At 40.0% G+C, this 19,757-nt stretch overlaps 2 protein-coding genes across 17 annotated transcripts in view; one reads left to right on the top strand and one right to left on the bottom strand.

The window, feature by feature from the left end:
- Window positions 1-261, bottom strand: part of MAEA (macrophage erythroblast attacher, E3 ubiquitin ligase) — a 48,945-nt gene extending 48,684 nt beyond the window's left edge. For 2 of the 6 annotated variants that reach the window (XM_085577562.1, XM_021535684.3), the window contains exon 1: window positions 55-99. The gene's annotated coding sequence lies outside the window, so the exon portion shown is untranslated. Of the gene's footprint in view, window positions 1-54 lie in introns of all 6 variants that reach the window. The other 4 variants (XM_085577563.1, XM_021535689.4, XM_021535685.4 and 1 more) reach the window with 3 other exon arrangements.
- A 448-nt stretch (window positions 262-709) lies between these two features.
- Window positions 710-19,757, top strand: part of CTBP1 (C-terminal binding protein 1) — a 232,126-nt gene continuing 213,078 nt past the window's right edge. For 6 of the 11 annotated variants that reach the window (XM_021535693.4, XM_021535691.4, XM_085577558.1 and 3 more), the window contains exon 1: window positions 710-835. The gene's annotated coding sequence lies outside the window, so the exon portion shown is untranslated. Of the gene's footprint in view, window positions 836-970; window positions 1,153-4,568; window positions 5,024-19,757 lie in introns of those variants that run through there. The other 5 variants (XM_085577535.1, XM_021535692.4, XM_085577533.1 and 2 more) reach the window with 5 other exon arrangements.

The raw sequence follows: 19,757 nt of genomic DNA, 5'->3' as shown, positions 1-19,757 counted from the left end.
CCCTCCCTGCTCTCCCTCCCGCCCTCCTTCCCAGCGCGTCCCGGCGGGAGCTACCTACGGCGCGCGCGGCATACCGGGAAACGGCGCGCGCCCCGCCCCGGCCCTCATGGACGCGGGCCGAACCAACGCCGCGCTCTGCCCCCCCCCGCCACCGCCGCGGCTTGGTACGCTCCGCGGGGGCGGAGACGGAGGGAGAGTGACGGCGCGCCGGCCAATGAGCGGCTCGCTCCCTCACGTTCCCCCGCCGGGAGTGTCGGCACCGCCCCAGGGCTCGGAGAGCCGCGCCTGAATGGGCAGCGGGGAGGGAATGGGCGGGGCCGCGCCGAGGCGCGGACAAATCAAAGGGGACTACGGCAGCGGGATAGGCGGGATTTGGGGCGTTATGGACACCCAGCCACTCAGTGGAGGCAGAGAGCCGTTTCCCATGGCCCAATCAGAACATGCTCTGGGACTCAGTGGGCGGGGCCTAAAAGTAAATTTTGCTGGTGACTTCAAACGGCCGTTTTAACACCCCCGAAGTGTCCGGGAAGGGGAGGGGCGGGGCGCGGGGCGGGACGCGTTGTGATGGACAGCGCTTCCAGCCAATGCTGTCGCTTCTCGAGTTGACGGGCAGGCTGCTGAACCAATGACCGGTGCGTCTGGGCGGGCGGGCGGAGCGGCGGGCGGCGTGTGGCTGTGTGTACATCGGGAGGGGCGGGGCCGCCCCCGTGAGTTCCGCGGGGCGGAGGGAGCGAGTGGGAGCCAGTGAGGCGGAGACGGCGGGAAGAGGTTTAAATAGCGGAGACGGCGGCAGCCCCCTGCCCTCGGCTCCCCGGGCCGGCGCCGAGTTTCCCCGGTGAGCGGAGGCGTGGGGCGGGCGCAGCTCCCGCCGCAGCCGGGCCGGTCCCGCCCGCCCCGCGGGGGACGGGGTGGGGAGGGGGCGGCTCCGCTCGGCCGCCGGGGTCTCCGGTGGTCCCTTCGCGGCTCCCGCAGCCGCGCCGGGGAGCGGAGCTCGGGCGCCACAGGTGCGGGGTTCGGGCGGCTCCGGCCGGTCCGGGTGTGCGCGGGCTCCCGGCGGGCTGTGGATCTCCATGGCTGCGCTCGGAGGCTCTGCGTGACCCGCTGACCTCTGGCCGGCCCCTGTAAGGTGACAAGCACCGCTGTAAGCGAGCAGTAAGTCCTCTGCCGGACGTACGTGAGTGTTTCCATTAAAAAGAAAAACAAAAAACCAAACAGGGACGCGATCCTGCAGAGTTTCTACTTGTGTGTGCGAGGGAATAAAGACGCTCTTGGAGTGTCAGTCCTAATGTAAAGCTGCTTTCTGGGTAAGGCGTAGAGGGCAGTGTCTCGGTGTTCGCTCCTCGCTGGTGCTCCTCAGTGGTGACACGGGCACTGGGACAGAACCTTCATCACCGCGAGCGTGCAGCAGAGGGGAAATGTGCCCGCAGCACCTGGGCGTGCAGTAAAATACTAACTTCATTCTGCTGCTGCCGATGTCAAAAGTTAAGTTTCTTGATGCACTGGCAGCAAATGTGCTTCAAGCAGTGTGCTGCTTGAGTTATAAGCTTTAAAGAGACCCTAAAACCCGTATCTATCAATAACCGTGATGATTTTTTTTTCTCTCTAATCTTTGTGGCTATATTTTTACTGGGCTGCAGAAGACTGAGGGAAAATAAACACCAATACTTCCAGGAGGAGCGAACACATTTAACTTCCATGGTTTGAAAGAGCAAGTATATTTCTGAGAATATTTGGTGGCATTATTTCTGATGTGCATAGACCTCATTGCACTGAAAATATCTGTCCAGGAATGGGGGTAAATAAAAGGGAATGTGGGAAGTCATGTAGTTGAGTGTTAGATTCTCTTTGCCTCCCAATTCTTTTTACTGATACTTACTCACAGCTGCCCTAGCATTCAGCCTCGTGCTGACCATAACCAGCAAATGTATGCCTAAACATAATTTACCAAGCCCATACCAGTTGCAAAGCCTTTGTCTGAGAAGTGTGTTAGTAAAACTTTTGTGCTAGTTGCACCTGGGATTAGCGTTCGTGTCTAGACATGATCTTGGGACCAGATCCTGCAAGAGGATTTTTATAAGGGGGATTTTGACTCCATTAAGGCTCTGTGCAGGGAATGGTTCATCCTGGACTGCTTGGGTGGAGGATCGAAAACTTTGCTCAATTGTTGCTGTATTTACAAACATAATTATGTGGCATTGTAAAATATTCCTGTTCTTCCTGTCTGTCTTAAATATCCTGTAAGCTAATATTTAGAAGGAAATTTGCTCTTGAGTATTCTGTGTGATTATGGTACTGAACAGCTTGAACCTGTCATACCTTGACTCTGTGATGGTTATAGGGATTGAAGAAGTGTGACTTGCCATGAAGTTGATCAAGTCATGTACATATTTGTCCAAGACACTTATTTGCAACAAGTTTTGTTTATATATAATCTCTTAATAGTCCTGATAGTTCTGATAATACAGTAGCTAGTTTAATGTAGCACAGATACTCTGTGGATACAGGTTATGTGCTCAGACTGTCTTTAAACTGGAGGGTTATTGGTGAGGCTTTCTCAGACGTTAGTAGCCAGAGCTAAAGGGGTTGCTTGATGGAACAGATGGCCAAGCAACCATCATGTCAGAGGAAACAGCATGCATTCGTGTATTCTTAGTTTAACACAAGAGGGAGCATGTCTAATCTTTAACCTTTAAATATTGCAACTTCAGGGAGAAAGCTTGAAGTGTTGAGTGTCAACTAATTTACGTTCAAGGCTCCATGTGCAAATATTGATACAACCTATGCATATTTCTGGCATGTTTTCAGCTGTAGTCTGCAGCTGTTGATTTATATTGTAAATGTTGGCATGATAAATGTGGGGATGAGAACTAAGCTAATGATCTTATGAAGTTGTTAAATTCTGTAGTTTCCTGCTAAATTAAACAAAATATTTATGGCTATTGTTATTCTTGGGTATGGTCATTAATGTACTATGGTTGTACTTTTTTTCCTGAATATTAGGCTAATATATGTCCTCTGCTTAACCTACCATACAAACTTACAAAGCTGAGTCTTAATCTAATTAAATTTAGTTTAATTGCCTATATGCCTTTGCTTTTAGAGTTCTTATAAATCCTACCACTTTATTCTTCAGTAGGAAGTATGAAGTTGGATCTACTAAGAAGTTTGGTACTGTATCTTCTTTAGTTTTTCCTTGTCCACTGGTGTCATAAAAGGTAGATGAAAAATCAGCTTCCATTTTGTATTTCTTGGTTGTCCAGTTGAATCATAATGTGTTAATGTTTGTCCTCATTCAGTGTCTTGTTAATGTGAATTAGCAATTAGTTTAACTTAAGCAGTGTGCAGAGAATACTCCAAACCTTTAGGAGAACTTCACTCATTTTTTTTCCAATAGCCTTCAGCTTTGCTCCAGATTAATGATCAGAGAAAAACATTAAACACTGCATGCAAATGATGTATCTTTCAGGAACACAAACATTCTGTGTTATTTGGTGGAGCAGAGCAGAAACCTCAGTGCTCTGCTTTCATACGCTGAAGAAAACTGCTGTGAATTGAGATTTTACCACACTTGCTTCTCTTTCCTCTCTGGGGCCATTATAACCCCAGTGCCAGGAGGCAGAAGTGGGTGTGTGTCACCATCATTTCTTGTATTTTCAGACCAGACTGGCCTAAGGCACGAATATGAAGGCCTGTGCTGGTTCAGGTGGGAAGGAGCACAGGTTGTCCCACTGTTCAGTGGAGTTCTCCTCCTCCGAGCAGGTGGGTATGGTGGTATTCTCCATGATAATGAATTCTCCATGTTTCTTGGCCATTCCCTATCAGTCAAGACTTATGCTTTGGTTTTCTTGCCCAGCAGGCTTAGACTGCTTCACAGATTTTACAATAAAGATGTATTTTTACTTTGAAAGAAAGTACTAATCTGACTGTATAGTTCATGGTTTGGAGGTTTTTTTCTTCATTTTGTTATTGTAACTTTAAACATAATTGAAAAGTGTCTCAGTGTACCTGGCTTGTGTATAAAGGCTGGTGAAGTTTTATTTCTATATCTGAGAAGAAATTGCCAAGAGTAAAAACCCAACAAACAAACAAGAGAAAGCCCCCACCACCAAAACCCTGCGATTAACAATAGCAGCACCTACTGCCCCGCTGTACCATAGTTTAGAGTGTAGTTGTAAAGTAGTAAATACAGATCAAATGCTTTGTTTCCTTATTTTACCATAATTATAAGGACCCTTTCCTTATCCAGGGAAAATGCAGATGCCCTCAGCAGTTTGGCTTACCAAGTTACCATAATGAATTGGGGTTGAGACCTCAGTAGAGGCTGTGCTGGATCATCTGTGGGAGCATTTTCATATCTCTGGTACCAATAAGGCACCTTTCAGACAATGTGTGTGTAGAACTTACTTAGAAATTATCCCATATTTATGCAAACTGGGTTTCGATGTTTAGGTATGTTTTATATTGCTTTTATTTAAAAAAAAAAAAAAAAGAGGGGGCATTCACAATGTAGGTCAAATTCTTGTGAACCCTCTTTAAAAAAAAGACTTGCATTTGCATAAAAAAAGGCATGTGGGACTGCCTGAAGAAGTGCAGACTCCTGTAACTTTCTGAATTGTCTAAATGGGTGATTTAAAATGCAAAGGGAAGGGGCTTTACCTGCAATATTTTTGGCCATAAGCATTTTTTTTTCCTTTCTGAATTACAGCCCCCTGAAAATGGGGGGGTTTAGAAAGAAAGTGCTGACACAGCCTTGACTACAGAGCAGTGCCCTGCTTGCTGCTGCAATAATTGTCCAGGCAGTGTTTTCTGCTTCCCTGCCATTTTGCTTTACATTCCTTCAATCCATTCCATTTTTAACTTTCCGAAAGTTTGGTATTATTGCGAGCCCCCGGCGTGTGTGCAGCCGCCGGAGAAGAGAGGTTGGCAGAGTAGCATGGACTTGTTAATCTCAGCCTGATCTTGTCAGCAACAGCAGAGCAGAGCGAGAGAGGCAGAGAACTCCGGCTGGGGCAGCGCTCCAAAGGTTCGTCTCTGCTGTTCTGTATCCCTGAATCGCGTCTCCGCGGCCGGGGGTGCGGGGCGCGGGGGCTGCGCGGCGGGGCCGTGTGCGCGTTCGGCCGCGGGGTTTGTGTGCGGGGGAGGCTTCGGCTCCGGCGCGGTGTGTGTCTTACGGCCGCGGAGACGCCGAACGAGGAGAAACCCTGTTGGTTCTCCATGCAAATGACCGCTTTGGTTGTAACAAAAGCCTTGATGTTGGGCTTGGAAAAATGATCTGACAGTGTAACAACCCCAGGCCACTTTCGCCATGTTTTTGTTTATTCATGTTTCATTCCGTTTGCCGTAGCTATCTCGCAGATGTTTCTAATTTCACTGTTTGTTGTTGGTTTGGGTTGTTTTTTTTTTTTTGTTTTTTTTTCCTCTCTCTTTCTTTTTACACCGTCGAGCCTTTTTGGAGTTAGCAAGAAAACGTGTGAAAGAATGTTAACAAAACAGAGAGGTGTTGCAGATGTTTATACTTTAGTTCTTGCGTTGCGCCTGGCGATTCTGGCAGAGGGATTCGGTGCATATGAAGGAACGTAAGGAGCATCTGTTTTACCTACCGAGCTTCTGGTTTCGAAATGTGCCCATTGTAACTTGAATATTTACATAAACAGATGAAGTGAGCACGTTCCCGGTGCAGTGTGGCAGGTCGAGATTCTCATTTGTTTGCTACTGCTTTTGAAGGGGAGAGGAAGGGGGGGGAATCCAAAAGAGCAAGGAAAGGAATATCTGTGACACAACATGTATGCTCCTAGATAAACTCCTGCCATCTCGGAGTGCCTTTAAAATATTTGAACAGCTTCCGTTAAGTCAAATAAAATTGGTTACCATGAGAAACAAAAAAGTCTAATAGAATAGTTGAGCACACTAATGAAAATCTGAATGTAACATTGTTTCAGAATCATTCAAAGAATCGGATTAGACAGAAAACCTTGTCAATATCGGTCCTAGTGACACATTTAAACATTTTTCTTTCTGAGATCCTGGAAAACAGCAGTATACACAGTACAGAAATAGCAGAGGTGGAGGGTATGTTATCTTACAGTTGCATAAATTGAAATGTAATTGTCTACTAATGATATTAAAATCAGTCTGGTTGTAGAATTTTATGCTTGATGAATGTATCGAGGCATACACAAATAAAATCCGGAATCTTAAAGGACAATGATTCAATGTCCAAAGCCAGTGGTTAAATCAGATGTGGTAACTATGGTGAGAGGTAAAGTTACTTAGCTTCCCACAGACCATGCATATGTGGGTTTCTTTTCGTATAATGGAGATTAAGGAGAAAAGGATTAGAAAATCTGAAGAGAAATTTTGAGTAGGAGACCTGTAGCCTTGCTCTGGGAATTAACACTGTGGAGGCTTTTAAAAGAGAGGCAGGGTGGAAGCAAACACTCTCTTGTAATATATATTGATGATAATTCTAGAAAGGAGTCTTTCTGGTTGGGAATATCAACAGCGGCTCATGCATACAGGAACAAAATCAATTCTCTCCATATTAAAATAATCCTCCTACTCCAACAAAACAAAAGCAGAACCCGGCACAGATTCTCACATTACCAAGTGACAGCACAAAATCAGGTAAAACCTGCTATTCTGAATAAATTAATTTTAGGGTTTTTAAGAATGAAGCAATATTGATTTATTTGGATTGCTTTGCATTCCTATTTTTAAGCATGAGTATGATATGTGTTTAGGATTTTTTTAAACTTCAAAAATGGTGGTCATAGGAAGTAGGAAATAAAATCAGAGCTTAGTGTTCTAGCTGGTAAATATTGGGGGAGTTTGGACTGCATCCAGAGAGACTTGGACCATGTTTCTGATTTTCCTTGAGTTGAGAGGCTTCAGTGTTATCTTGAGCTTCTCAGGGAAGAATTTGAGATTATGCTGATCAGCTCCAAGGGGCATGGGAAGGATTGTCATGCTTGCACATAAAACTCTGGTGTTCTGAGAGAGCCACCAGAGATGCTAATTAGTGATTAGTGAGTTGAAAGCTTAGGAAACAGAAAGGGGAGAGGTCAGGTTCAATTTCCAGCATAGAGGGTCCAGTTCCCTGCACCAGTGAAAAGTACATTTACTATGAAAGTGCAGAGACATCTGGGGGACATGAGGTGTGCTCAGCTTTCTAGTAATGAGTGCTAAAGTGTATTGGGGTTTTGGCAATGCATTAGACACATCTTTAATAAAATACTGTAAAGTTTTGGGTTTCCCCTCCTCCCTGCCCCCACTGAGGTTGTAAAACACTTGTTTTATGAGAAGTTGGCAGGGGAACTGCTAGTTGAACATAGCCTAGAAGCACGGTGTTATGATTTTTAAGGTGTTTGTGGATTTGCTAGGAAATGCTTTAAGCTTTATGTGGGTCATATTCCCAGTTTACCTTATCAGCTGCTCAGGGTGTTATCAGGTACCTGTTCAGGAGACTGGGATCACTATCCCTGTGAACCACTGCTCGTTAAATCCATGAATGGAATGTATGCAGGCCAAATCATAAAAAATAGACACAACAACAGTGAAATTCACATTTGTTACAAATTGTTTTCACAATAGGTCAACACATTTTATTGATTTTTCTGTTTAAATTGTCACTTCTTCAAAGGTATTAAAAGTTCACTAATTGTATTCTCTGCTAATAAGGAGGACGAGGAAGAAAAAGTATTGAATTGCTGCTATCAGTGGACAATAATTTGGTTTTTTCTTCAAGTTGCAGTTGCCATTTATGGAATGGTACATTGTTATTGCATTAATAATGGATTATTATTTCACTGGAAAATTTTTATTTATATAGAGATTGCTATTTTAGATTGAAGCAGATAGCTTCTGTATCTAGAGCAAAAGTCAGATATTGCTATTGATGCATAATAATTAATTTCCTTTTCAGTGCGTTTTGAAATGATTTTATCATCCTCCTTTATTAGGATGTATTATATTTAAGAACAACCAACCTGGTATTTCAGGCACAGGATGCTGTATAACCTAGTGGAATTGGAAGAAGTGGTGTTTTTCATTCTTTGCTATTGGATTAGGGCAGATCACTTCACCTTTCTTTTTCCGTTTTCCATCTCCAAAACAGATGTAATGGTAATTCCTTCAATATCTACTGATGAAATTTTGAGATAAGCAACATTTTGTCTTACAGCAGCGCACATGGTGGGTACTGACTTACTTGCATCAAAAGTCCTAAAACATTAAAAATAATTAAAATACTAGTGTTTTGATAATAAAATGTTTCCAGAAAAAAAATCCGAGTTAGTGCTAATGAGGCTTTTTCAGACATTTGTGATCAATGTGGGGTTTTGTAGGGAGCTGAATATCAGATGGCTGGTTAGTACCTTGAGAGTGAGAACTGACAGATTATACATGTCTGGTTTAAATCTTGAACAAAGGCAGTAACTGACAGAACCAGAGGACACAATCTCAACTGCATCAAGGGAAATATAGGTTGGATATTAGGAAGAAGTTTTTTACAGAAAGGGTGATAAAGTTCTGGAATGGTCTGCCCAGGGAGGTGGTGGAGTCATGATCCCTGGATGTGTTTAAACAAAGACTGGATGTGGCATCAGTGCCATGGTTTAGTTGGGATGTTGGAGCATGGGGTTGGACTTGATGATCTTGAAGGTCTCTTCCAACCTGGTCATTCTGTGAATTCCGTGAAAAGATGGGCTGTTATTTGTCTAATCTGATCAGTTTAATCAATTGACAGATAAGTGCATTTACATATAAAACATGATGACAAAATTTAGGAAATCACAGTTTGAACTACAAATTGCACCTTAAGTTTCCACAGTTTCCTCCTTCATGTATGACCCTGCTTCAGTTATTTACTCGTATCTTTATCTTTGTAGACAGCAGAGTCAGTATTTTGTTACTGAAAATGATCAAATGATCTCTTGCTGTGGTTTAGTTTGGCGTATTGTTTTGGTTTTTTTAATAGAATTGAAATAGCCCCTCACACTTTTAAAAAACATACATTTTTCTGTTTAAAGGATAGAATTTTATTCTAAGAAGAACTCTAATATTAAAAAACAATTTTTCCAACAGTATTCCCTTTGAAAGGACTATTTTTCTTCATGTGCAGAACAAGACAATATGGCTTAGTTTGTAAAATTTGTTTATACAATGGTATTTTCTAAGTACACAGTGCCTGGAATATGTCTTAGGACATAAAAAATAGAATAAATAAAAGCTTTTGTATCCAAACAGCTTCTGTTTATATTTCTCAGTAAGAGGTGTGTGTGTGGAGAAGGATTCTTGTAGCTTTGAGAAACTGTGTATGCTTTGTCTTGTAAATTATGTCATTATTTATCTTGGTAAATCTTAGAGCAGCAACTACATGACAGTTTCCCTTTAGAACAGTAAAGATCAGGTGGTGTTTCTGTGGAAATCATTCTAACTTATGCTGTGTTCTTGAGATATTTCTCTGCCTTTCTCAGGTATCTCAGCTTGGGTTTTGTAGAGGAAAATTAACCAGGGATAATGTTGTGATCTGGTAATGCCTTTGCAAGCTGGAATATATTCCCAGTGTTTTGCAAGGAGATAATGATGGTTTGAAAGCTTTGCATGCCTTTTTTTTGGTAGAGCTTTCATAAATTCCCTTCTTTACTTACTGATATGCCTCCAGAAAGAGTATGGCGTGACATATCTTCTTTTAAACTGTAAAATGTATGGGTGTCTTTTCTGGTGCTTTGTTTATGCTGTGCTGTGACAGACAAGTAGAGATTAAAAAATGCTATACTTAAGAATACTTAGAATAATATAGTCTTTAAATAACAACTTCTAAGATCGTCTCTTCTTTCATCCTTCATCTCTGCAGTGAGGGAGTGGTATCAGGGAGAAATAGTAATTCTGACTTTTTCATATAAGTGATGTGAATTTGATCAAATGCAGTTACTAAATCATTCCTGAGGCCTTCCAGTACAAATAGATACAAGAAGCATCCATGATACTGTTCAACGTGAGTTGAGAAGTGACCAGTGGAGTTCAGACTGTGAGAAACAGGCAAAGAGATGTGTTACATTTAAATTGTTGCGCACAGGTTGATGTGCTTCCTCAAATGTTGGCACAGAAATGAAAGAAGAGATCCTGTTTACTTTTAAGGTCAGAGTGTCTGGGAAGGACTCACTCAAGAAACAATTGCCATTTCTCATTTTACTCTATAACTGTGGGACCGGAATTGGATTTTGCAGATTTCCACCTCCTGGGAAGTCAGCTTGAAGAAAGTAAAGATTGTAGTAGAGTCATTGGACCATAAAAATTAAGCAGATAAAATCACTTAATCTATTTGGGATAGAGTGTATTACTTTCAGCCCTATGTTTGTTAGACTGCTGAAGATGTCAAAAACAGGGTGTGTTCACCCTGTTGGAGCAATGTTAAAAATGTAACTTTAATGATCCTTACAGGACTATATCAAAATCCAAACACTTGCGTCCTGGCTGTCTGTGAAGGTTTCTGCACCTTATTGGTACTTAATTTGAATAAGACTGAATTAAATCTATGTCACATTGCTTTTAATTTGAGCATCTCTGTCCACCTAATTAAGGGAGAACTTAACCTGTGGAAATGCTAAATTCAAGTTTCTAATTAGCATTGCTCACCAAAGTTAGTAGATGCCTCAATAAGTATGGCAGATGTTTCCAGCAGTCTTTAATGTCATTCTAAGTTTTGTATACTTGCACTTGATTTTGTTCTGTATTCAATTACATCTTTACCTCTGTTCTGCATTGTTTGTTTCAGTATTTGTAGTTGATAGTGTTTTGTCTTGCAGTAATGTGTCCTAAATGCATATACATAATTTTCTTTTTCTGATTTAGAGCCCACTGGCAGCTTCTCTGCTTAGTGCTAGTCACAGATTTCTCAGAAATGCCAGTAAGATTTTATATTCCTTTAGATGTGTTTCTAGATGGAGCAATGACAGAATTGGGTAAGGAAAGGCACAGCAGTCCGGTGTTGAGTTGATTTGTAGATTGTGGTTGTTCAGATCCCTCTTGGGAGAGAGGGGCAGTCTATTAGCAAGCCTGAAGATATAAGTGGGTGTTTTCTGTAGAGGTCTACAAGATAAAATGTTAAACTGACCCTTCTAGCATATGGGCAGTATGTTCTAATGAGAATTATGAGTACAGTCTGGAAGTTCCTCAGTGTGTTTATGATTGCTTCTGCCTCAATAAACAACTCCTTGCCAGCTCTTTTCTATCCCGGTGCTTTGATTTTGTGGGCAATTTCTGTCTGCATAATATTGATGAGTCAGAGTATTGTCAGCTGGAGTACCTCAAACGATATGAAAGGACATAGAGTACAAAATATTTTCTGGTGTTTTAGGAAGAGATGATGACATTCTGACAATTGAAAGGTAAGGCTGCAATGTGCAAGGCACCATGCTATGCATTTCTGATGTATGTTTTGGGAGCAATATCCTCAGCTAGACTGGAGTAATTTTTGGGAAGCCACTTCTCTGGTTGACAGCCTTTTCCACAATGCTATTTACAGGGAATTCTGACAATGTCATAATTGGAAATTAATGTTTGATAAGAAGTGATCTGCACCTGGAACAGTAACTTTTTTAATACCTGGTGTCAATTTTTCAATGCTTCCTTAAAGTTAGAGTACCTCTCCTTTGTGATATTTTTAATAGCTTTGTGTTATAAAAAGTGAGGGCTTTTGTGTGGAGTCTCAACTGTTACTTTCAGATTGAAATGACTTTGTATTCTGAAAGGTGTTGTCTTAATGTCATAATTTGGCTTTAAATTGTAATTCCTAAAACACGCTACCATTTACCATCCCATAGTTGCACTTTGATGATCTTTGTGGGTCTCTTCCAACTTGGGATGTTGAATAAATCTGTGATCTTTCTTATCACAAAGGTTCACAATGGGCTTTTTTTAGGGATGCAGGCAGTGATTTTCTAAGAGTGCGATCACTGTAGTTTCAGTTTTCTTTCCTAAATTTGTAATTGGTATAAAATTGGTCATAGTTTGCAGTGGCCAAGTTTGTATAGCTCTGGAAGAAACTGGTGTGTGTTGCAGTCCAGGAAATCAGTGCACACCTGAAGCTGCTCTGAGAGCTTTTTATGTGCCCATGGTTATTTATTGTAACTATAGAAAATATTTTATGTTAGTAAGCTCTTACCCAATGCTAATTAAAAATGACAGTCGCTCTTGTTGCAAACAGTAACCATTGACTACGCAGTAAAAACATCTGAAGAAGCCTATTAACTTCAAAATGGCTAAAAATATGCAGTGTGGATATGAATTTGCCTCATCATCCTGAGAAGTTTACCTACAGTAAGGAACCTGTCCAGTGGTTTTCTCTTAAATTAGCTTTTTTTTTTTGTTATTATCAGTCTTTGCATGTGTTCTAGAGTCTTAAAATGAAAGGTGTGATGTAAACAGTAGGTATTAAAAGGCTCAGATAATTTTAATGTGATTTTTAAGAGGCATTTGTAGAGTTTTAACTTTGACTTGCTGCACTTTGATAGCAAAAATGTTACATATTTAATCAGCTTGAGACTGCAGTAAAATTTTAATTTAGAAATAGTGTTATGCCCAGCTACTTGTTAAAATAATCCTGTGTATTGGTTTCAGTGCCATGAAAGTTTTACAGTTTGCAGTGTGGTTCAGTATTTTTTCAGATTGGTGTTCACATAGATGTCAAGATGAAAATGGGTCTCATAAAAAGTAGGATAAGGCAGCAGATTGTAATTCAGCATTATATTTTTTTCAGTTGTTCAGCATTGATACATACCTCTGGATAGGACAGTTAACTCAAGATTAAATTAAAACTAAATTCAGTTCAAATTTTAAATTAAATAAAATACTGGCACATTAGCTATCACTTTGGAGTGAGAAAGAAATTATCTTTTACTATGTGTGTGCTGATTCTCTAAGGAAGAATACTGTTCTTTCATAAAACCATTATGAGTAATGGAACCGATGTCTATACAAAATGAGTCTATGTGGGGTTTTAACAAAACAGTGATGTATCAAAGAAGGTGGTTCCCAGCAGGATTTTCTTGTCAAATGCAGTGCATCTCTTAAGCTTCATGGGTGCAGCTTGTCAGCAGAAGAAACACACATCCTGTCGCTGTTTAGTTATGCGACCAAAATAAATAACATGACATTCAACCAAAAGTATTTTGCATTGTCCAAGACAAACATCCACAGCAACTGGCAGTCTCATGTCCCACATGACACTCTGTGAAGGAGGCTTCCCTCTTCAACCCTGACTCTTAAGTAATTGGGAAGGTTATGCTAAACAAACATCAGGGGGAATTGCTACTGCAGTTCTTTTGTGGGAAAGGAATTTGTGATGTTGCCAATTGCAAAACTCAGATCCAACAAGAATCTGAAATTTGAATTGACAAGCCAAAAGCTTCCATTGTTTGAATTTTCAGAGATCTGGTACAATCCAAAAAAAGGGTCTTGAAAGTTTTCTGCTTTCAAAAATGTGTGGTAGAACTTTGTGGGAGATTACCCAGCCTGGTTATAGTGCCTTATTAAACCAAATTATAGACCAGCTTTCTATTGGACACTGTGTCAGTATAGGGGGGGGGGGAAAGTGCATTGTGAGGAGTCTGTCAGAGCATGAAACAGGAAACACAAGATGGATTCACACCAGCAGTAGTTAAAGAACTGTGGGAGTGAACAGAAAGTTCTCTGCAAGGCTAACCTGTGGTGCTGATGGATGCTGGTGACACTTGAACAAACAGTAAAATTGCAGTGATGTGCTGAGCTGGTTGTAGTGAAAAGCTTCTGAGAGACTAAGAGGTTGCAGGTGAGGTGATAATAGACAGTGATCTCAAACATATCTACCTTTCTTTTTGTCATACTGATGAGAAAGGAGGCTCAGGTTCATCAATGTCTCTATATCCTGCTCAAAGTGGAAACTGCAATGGATTTTTCTTCTCCTTCAGAGCAAGAAGTGTCCTACAGCAAGTTCTGTAGTCACCTGATCTATATGTGAGTTTTCCTATTTTCTAGAGAAAATATCTGGGATCTTTTCACCAACTGCACTTAGTGCTTAAACCATTAAATTTACAGCCTTCATCTTCTCCTTTCCGTGTGGTGTGGGGATGGGTTATTTACCAAGACCTAATACCTATTCAAGCAGAGCAGAAAATTCACTGAACCTGGAAATAAAGTCATGCATTCAAATGGCAAGAATTGATACAACCCACATCCTCTACAGTGAGAAGCCTTCCCTATTCTTTCTTTGCATTGCTTGTCCCTTATTAGTGATGGTTCTATCATACCTTGTAAATCCCTTACCTGGGGAGGATATGATAGAGTCACTTAGATTACAGTGCAAGAGGGAGTGTGAAATTGCCACCTTATTTTTGTGGCTGCTGTTTGTCAAAGCAGGCATGATTCCATTTTACTGTTCTTTTTGACTGGGGATTTGCTATTGCAAGATCCGAAATAAACTACTAATCATTTGTATTTGCTTATTTTTGCTTTCCAAATTCAAGATATTGTGTGTCACAGGGTACTGTTTTTCTAAACACAGAAATACTTCCTGATGTAGGCTGTTTGGAGATGTATGATCAATAATGTCATAAAGCATTTTAGGCACATTTAGGTCATGTAATGAGAAATATTATAACAGGTGTGTCACAATTAAGTGTTTAAAAAAATTGTTGTTGACTCAAGCGTTTTTTTTTATCTTCTTCATTTGAGATGTGTGGGGTGCCATAATAGAAAGAAGACTGAACCTAAGTATCCTTGCTACTTCTTATGTGAAAGCACAAAAAGCAAGAAGAGGGGTGCTGTCAGTTTACAGTTCTCTGTGTTTCAAAGTGTGGCACCTTCATTGTGGGCTTGTGCATCCTTGAGGGTCAGGTTAAGAATTTGCTCCGATATTCAAATTATTAAGCAACTTTCTGCTTCAAGTGTTTGTATAAGCTCAGGAGAAAGAATTTGTTCCCTCCTCTACCTGGTTTTGGGGGATAAGGCTCACATGTTATTTTACAACATTTAGTTCTAATTCCAGATAATTTTTAGGAAGATGGTTGGTTGTGGGTGTGGACTTTAGGCAGAGGTACACTTCTCTGGGGGAGATATGCTTTTTTGGTAAGGAATTGATGCTGGAAATGCTTAGATTCTTCTTTGGTCATTGAAAAAAAAAAAATAAGATGAACCCTTGGGTGTTCCAGAAATTAGTGTTAAAACAAGACTGATATCTCAGGGCTTGTGTCTCCTGGGTGAAGTGGTTGCTGCTTTTATGAGTTATAGATCTCCATACTTCAAGACAGCAGAAAGAAAATGTGTGATTTAAAGATGACATAGAAACTTTTATTGCTCTGGATTCAATTTGTCGTATAAAACTGTTGTTGTAGCTGATGCTGATCAAGTCATAGGTTAAGGTGATGGTTACATTTATCCAGTGTTTGTAGCTCTCTGATAGTTTGATGTGGCTTTAATGGATTTGGATTATGGTCGATAAGCTACAAAGATGACGTAGGCCTGAAAGGTAAGGCAATAACCACCACCTCTGTCTTGTGTCTTAGTCAGGTTTACAGCACAGCAAAACCCTGCCAAGCAATACAAAGCCTTGTTAACATCTGTTGGGTATTAAAACAAATCACTGGTACCGTAATGCCTTGTTCCTCTTAAAGCTGAACATTGTTTCCTCCTTCCACCTCCACTGGAATCACCAGGGGATAATCTTGGTGATACAGAAATGTGCTGTAAGTCATGGTATGGCCAAGCAATTACCAGCACAAAATTAAGATAATGCCTTTAGGATTTCTTTGTATTCCTTTTTGGTTTGTGTACTAGAATTTTGGTTTGTTACTTCTTGTTCTTTGTATATGTTACATTCTGAATTTGTCAGCGTTGGAAAATACAAGGCTGAATATTGGTGAGAAATCAACAAAAAAAAAGTCTGTCTTATATAAAGTTCTTTTCTGAGCTAGAACTGGCAATAATGTTATTTAAAGACTGGATTTTCAATGTTGAAGACCTAAAGTTTGGAAATAATCTAAAAAAAAAAAATCACTTTTGCTCTAAAGAAGATTTGTGACTTTTTCTATTTCTCTGTGATGGATTGCTGGAAGAATTATCTTGGAAAAACAACAGCTGCTTTCGGCTTTTATTTGGGTCAGATGTTTTTGTAATATAGCATATTTAATATTGAGACAGAAATGAATCTGTAATTATAGAAATGCCTTTCTGTGAAGTGACATAAACTGATGCAGCCAGTGAAAGCAGTGTGTGAGCTGCACATCAGCCATGTATTGCAATCCTGGAGCAGTAGAGGTGATGACACCACTGTTCCTGGGTATTTGTTTTCCATCAATATGAGAACTGTAGGAAAAGGGAAGGCAAACAATCCAATAAGAAGGTATGTGCCAGTGTGGTACTAATACAAGGAAAAGCATCTGGTTTGTCAGTTTACTTATGATTTTATCTGTGAAAGTTACTGATGAAATTGTGATGTATTACTTCACCTGTAGTGATACTAAGACTGGCTACAATACTGTGACCAAATAAACCCTTAAATTTCTCACATTCAGCTTTTTAAAATGTCTGTTTGATGTGAGGCTGTTCTAGGATTCTTTCAAGATTTTTTGTTTGTTTCACAGTACTTCATTTTATGTTGGATTTCACTTCAAGATATGAAATTCTGCTAAATTATACTAATATTTAAATTGCATTAAATTGTCATGTAGACTTAGGTCTTGGAAAACCTGACTTAGAATGAGGAATAAAAGAACTAATTAAAGTTTAATCTGAAGAGAAGTTTGCTAAAGGTCAGTGTAACAGCTTTTAGGTGTGCAAGAAGTATTTGTAGAGTCATGGTGGGAGAGTACAAGAAATACTGAACTTGGATCAAAGCAAGAGAGAGTCAGGCAAGTTGAACTTTATTATCATCCAACCAGAAGATATTTCTTTTTTTAAGCATAATAGTACAGAAACTCTGAGGTCCTCTGCCTGGAAATCCTACACAGTCTCTGTTACCTGAGACCTTAATCTCCTGTTTAGACAACTCTGTGTGGATTGAGGGAAGATGATCTGGGTAAGGGAAAGGATCAGGTGACCTCTTGAGCTCTCCCTTCCAGTTACGTTTATTATGAACCTCAGAATAGAATAGCACAACTATGAGAAGTTTCAGTCCCTCTCACTTTTTTTTTTTTAATTGTGCTTTTTAATGAAGGTATATAACTCTGCACATTTTATTTCGTTTTTGGCATATGGGTTCTGGGGCAGTCAACTGCTGGCAATGACTACCATATTTAACCAGTTTCCAGTGTGAAGTTATGACCTATCAGTTAAAGATTCAATCTATCCATTTAATTAAAGTGTTCTTCAACACTTCCTAGTGTGCAAGTACATGGTTAGGCAGTTGTTTGGGATCACCAGTCAATGAGTTCGTGTGATCTGTGTTTTGGTTTTCATCCCTTTTCAAAGAATCTCTCTCTTCAGAGTGTGCCAGCTTTTCCTATTTTACAGTTTGGTTTTGAAGATATGAGATGCAGCTCTGGAACCTTTTTATCCTGTGGTTTTATTTTTTTTTTTTTTTTTAATCTGGTGTGGCCTGCTATTTTATGAACTCTCTGAGTGTGTTTGTGTAAATGCTTATTCAGCCCTCATGGGTTTATTCATGACTATATTGCTGAAGCATTTGGGAGTTCATTATGGTCCATAGTTCCACATGAATTAAGTTGTTTTCTCAGACAGTGGAGTTTTTAAAGAATTTTCTTCTTGATTTCCAGAGCTGTTTGGCCAGCTGTTGTGTTATGGTGCAATTGCTGCTTGGGCAGTGAAAGCTCAGCATTTGCAGACCTTCTCCTTCTGCCCAGGCACTGATTCAGATGCTGAATTTCCAGCACAGGTGGAGCTGCATGGGTCAGGCTCCACTTTCATTGTTTGCACCCCTTCATGGAGTCCACTTCTGGAGAACCTCCTTCTCCCCTGCCATCCCTCCAAAGATGAGAGATTTAATGAGAAAACCTTAATGTCCTCCCAGCACAGGCTTAGTCACACCAATTGAGTGAACATAATGAGCCTCTTGAGGAGAATGGTGTATTTACTGTTCCACCTGAAACCTGTGCCCAGAAATGTGATGATTAGATTTATGTGTTTGTCCTTAACGGCGATCCTGTCTACAATTTTAGGCCTGATGGAAATTTTTTTGCTATCTCATATGTCTGGCCAGATAATTTGAAGTTATGCTGGAAAAACAGTAACTCTTCTTTTATTCGCATGGCCAGAGTGTTTAGTGAGATTTAATTAATCTGGATCTTGAGAGTTCCACCTGGAGAAATAGTGTGCTGAAATCGGTCAAATGAATTTTTAATTAGAGCACATACCCACTAATGACTGTATTTTTTAATTTAAGGTTTTATCTATTGCAAATTTGTACTCAAAGGACCTTAATATTTTTTTCTTTTACAACTGATTTGTTTTAGTAGTGTCTGCATGGAACTGCATTCCCTTGCTATGTTAAGGGAAAAAAAAGTCAAACTTTTGATGTGGAAATACTTAAATGTTGTTAGACTGTGCAATTCGAACTACTCTTTAATCCAAAGGTTTAAGAAAGCTATTTCCCAGACTATTTGCAATGGCTGATTGACAGATAAATTCTTGGGCTTTACCATAGGACTGAAATTTTTTTTTATGCTTTTAAACCTGGTTCTTTTTCTCTGCCTTTCTCAGCATCAAGTTCTTAAAACTTCCTTTTAGATGATTTAAGAACTGTCTGCTTTGTGCTGCTGAACCAGCCCATGGAAACATGGCAGTGCTTCATGTGGTTCTGAAATCAAGAGCAAGGCTGTTGAAATGTGCCATGTTGGTCTAGCAAGGACAGAGATTTGATTGGTTATTCCTAAATTAAACCTGATTTATGCCCACAGAGGCTACCAAAGCTTCTCACTTCCCCCACTTCTTAATTCCAAATGTCTGAAGAAGACAGTTTTGCTTCTGGATATTGAAACAGGTGGAACCACTTAGCCAAGGAACTATAAAAAATTAGTAGAATATCTAGGATCTTCCCCTAGAATCATGTGGGTTTTCCTTGCTGAAAAGGTCTGGTCAAGTTCAGAAGTGAATGTGGGGTTTTAATCTTGTGTCCTATTGTTCTCCAAATTGCCTTGAGTGGTGCTGCTGCTTGAAAATTGACTTCTCATAGAGTCCCCTATAAAAAAAAAGAAGTTTTCTTTTGGGCCTGTTCCAGAAAATGATTCTGTGATGTAGTAGTAAATTTGTGATATTTATTGAAATAATTGGAAAATAAAACACTATAAATAACACTATATCTGACTATCTATGCGGCAATTATCATGCTACTTTTGAAGTAATTTGACTCACAAGAAGAGTCATATTTGGCTATCAGAACGATTTCTGAAAATATCCCCTATAGAAAGAATTGATATTAACTTTAACTACCATAGGTAGGTCGTATTGCACTGTTGTTCACTTTGTCTTTTCTGTTACTTTTTATGCTGCAGCTGAACCTCTCTAGTATACTAAAAACTAACAAACAATATGTAGTACCTAAATCTTAAATTATAGCTTATATGGTTTTACTTTTATTCTAGAGAAGTTGAACAGGAATTTTTAGACTGTTCTGTAAATGTATTTGCATATTGTAATTTAAAATAATGAGTATCTCATTGTGTTACTAACATTACTCAAATTTACATTCCTTGTTTTTCATTCTCAGTGTGTACATTCATACAGGAAAATTGCAGGGCCAAGTATGCTGATTCTCAGAAAAATTTATT

The sequence above is a fragment of the Lonchura striata genome, chromosome 4, assembly GCF_050655825.1.
Source record: "Lonchura striata isolate lonStrDom1 chromosome 4, ASM5065582v1, whole genome shotgun sequence".
NCBI lineage: Eukaryota > Metazoa > Chordata > Aves > Passeriformes > Estrildidae > Lonchura > Lonchura striata.
Note: the sequence above shows the minus strand (reverse complement) of the source record. Positions and strands in the feature narration are given on the sequence as shown.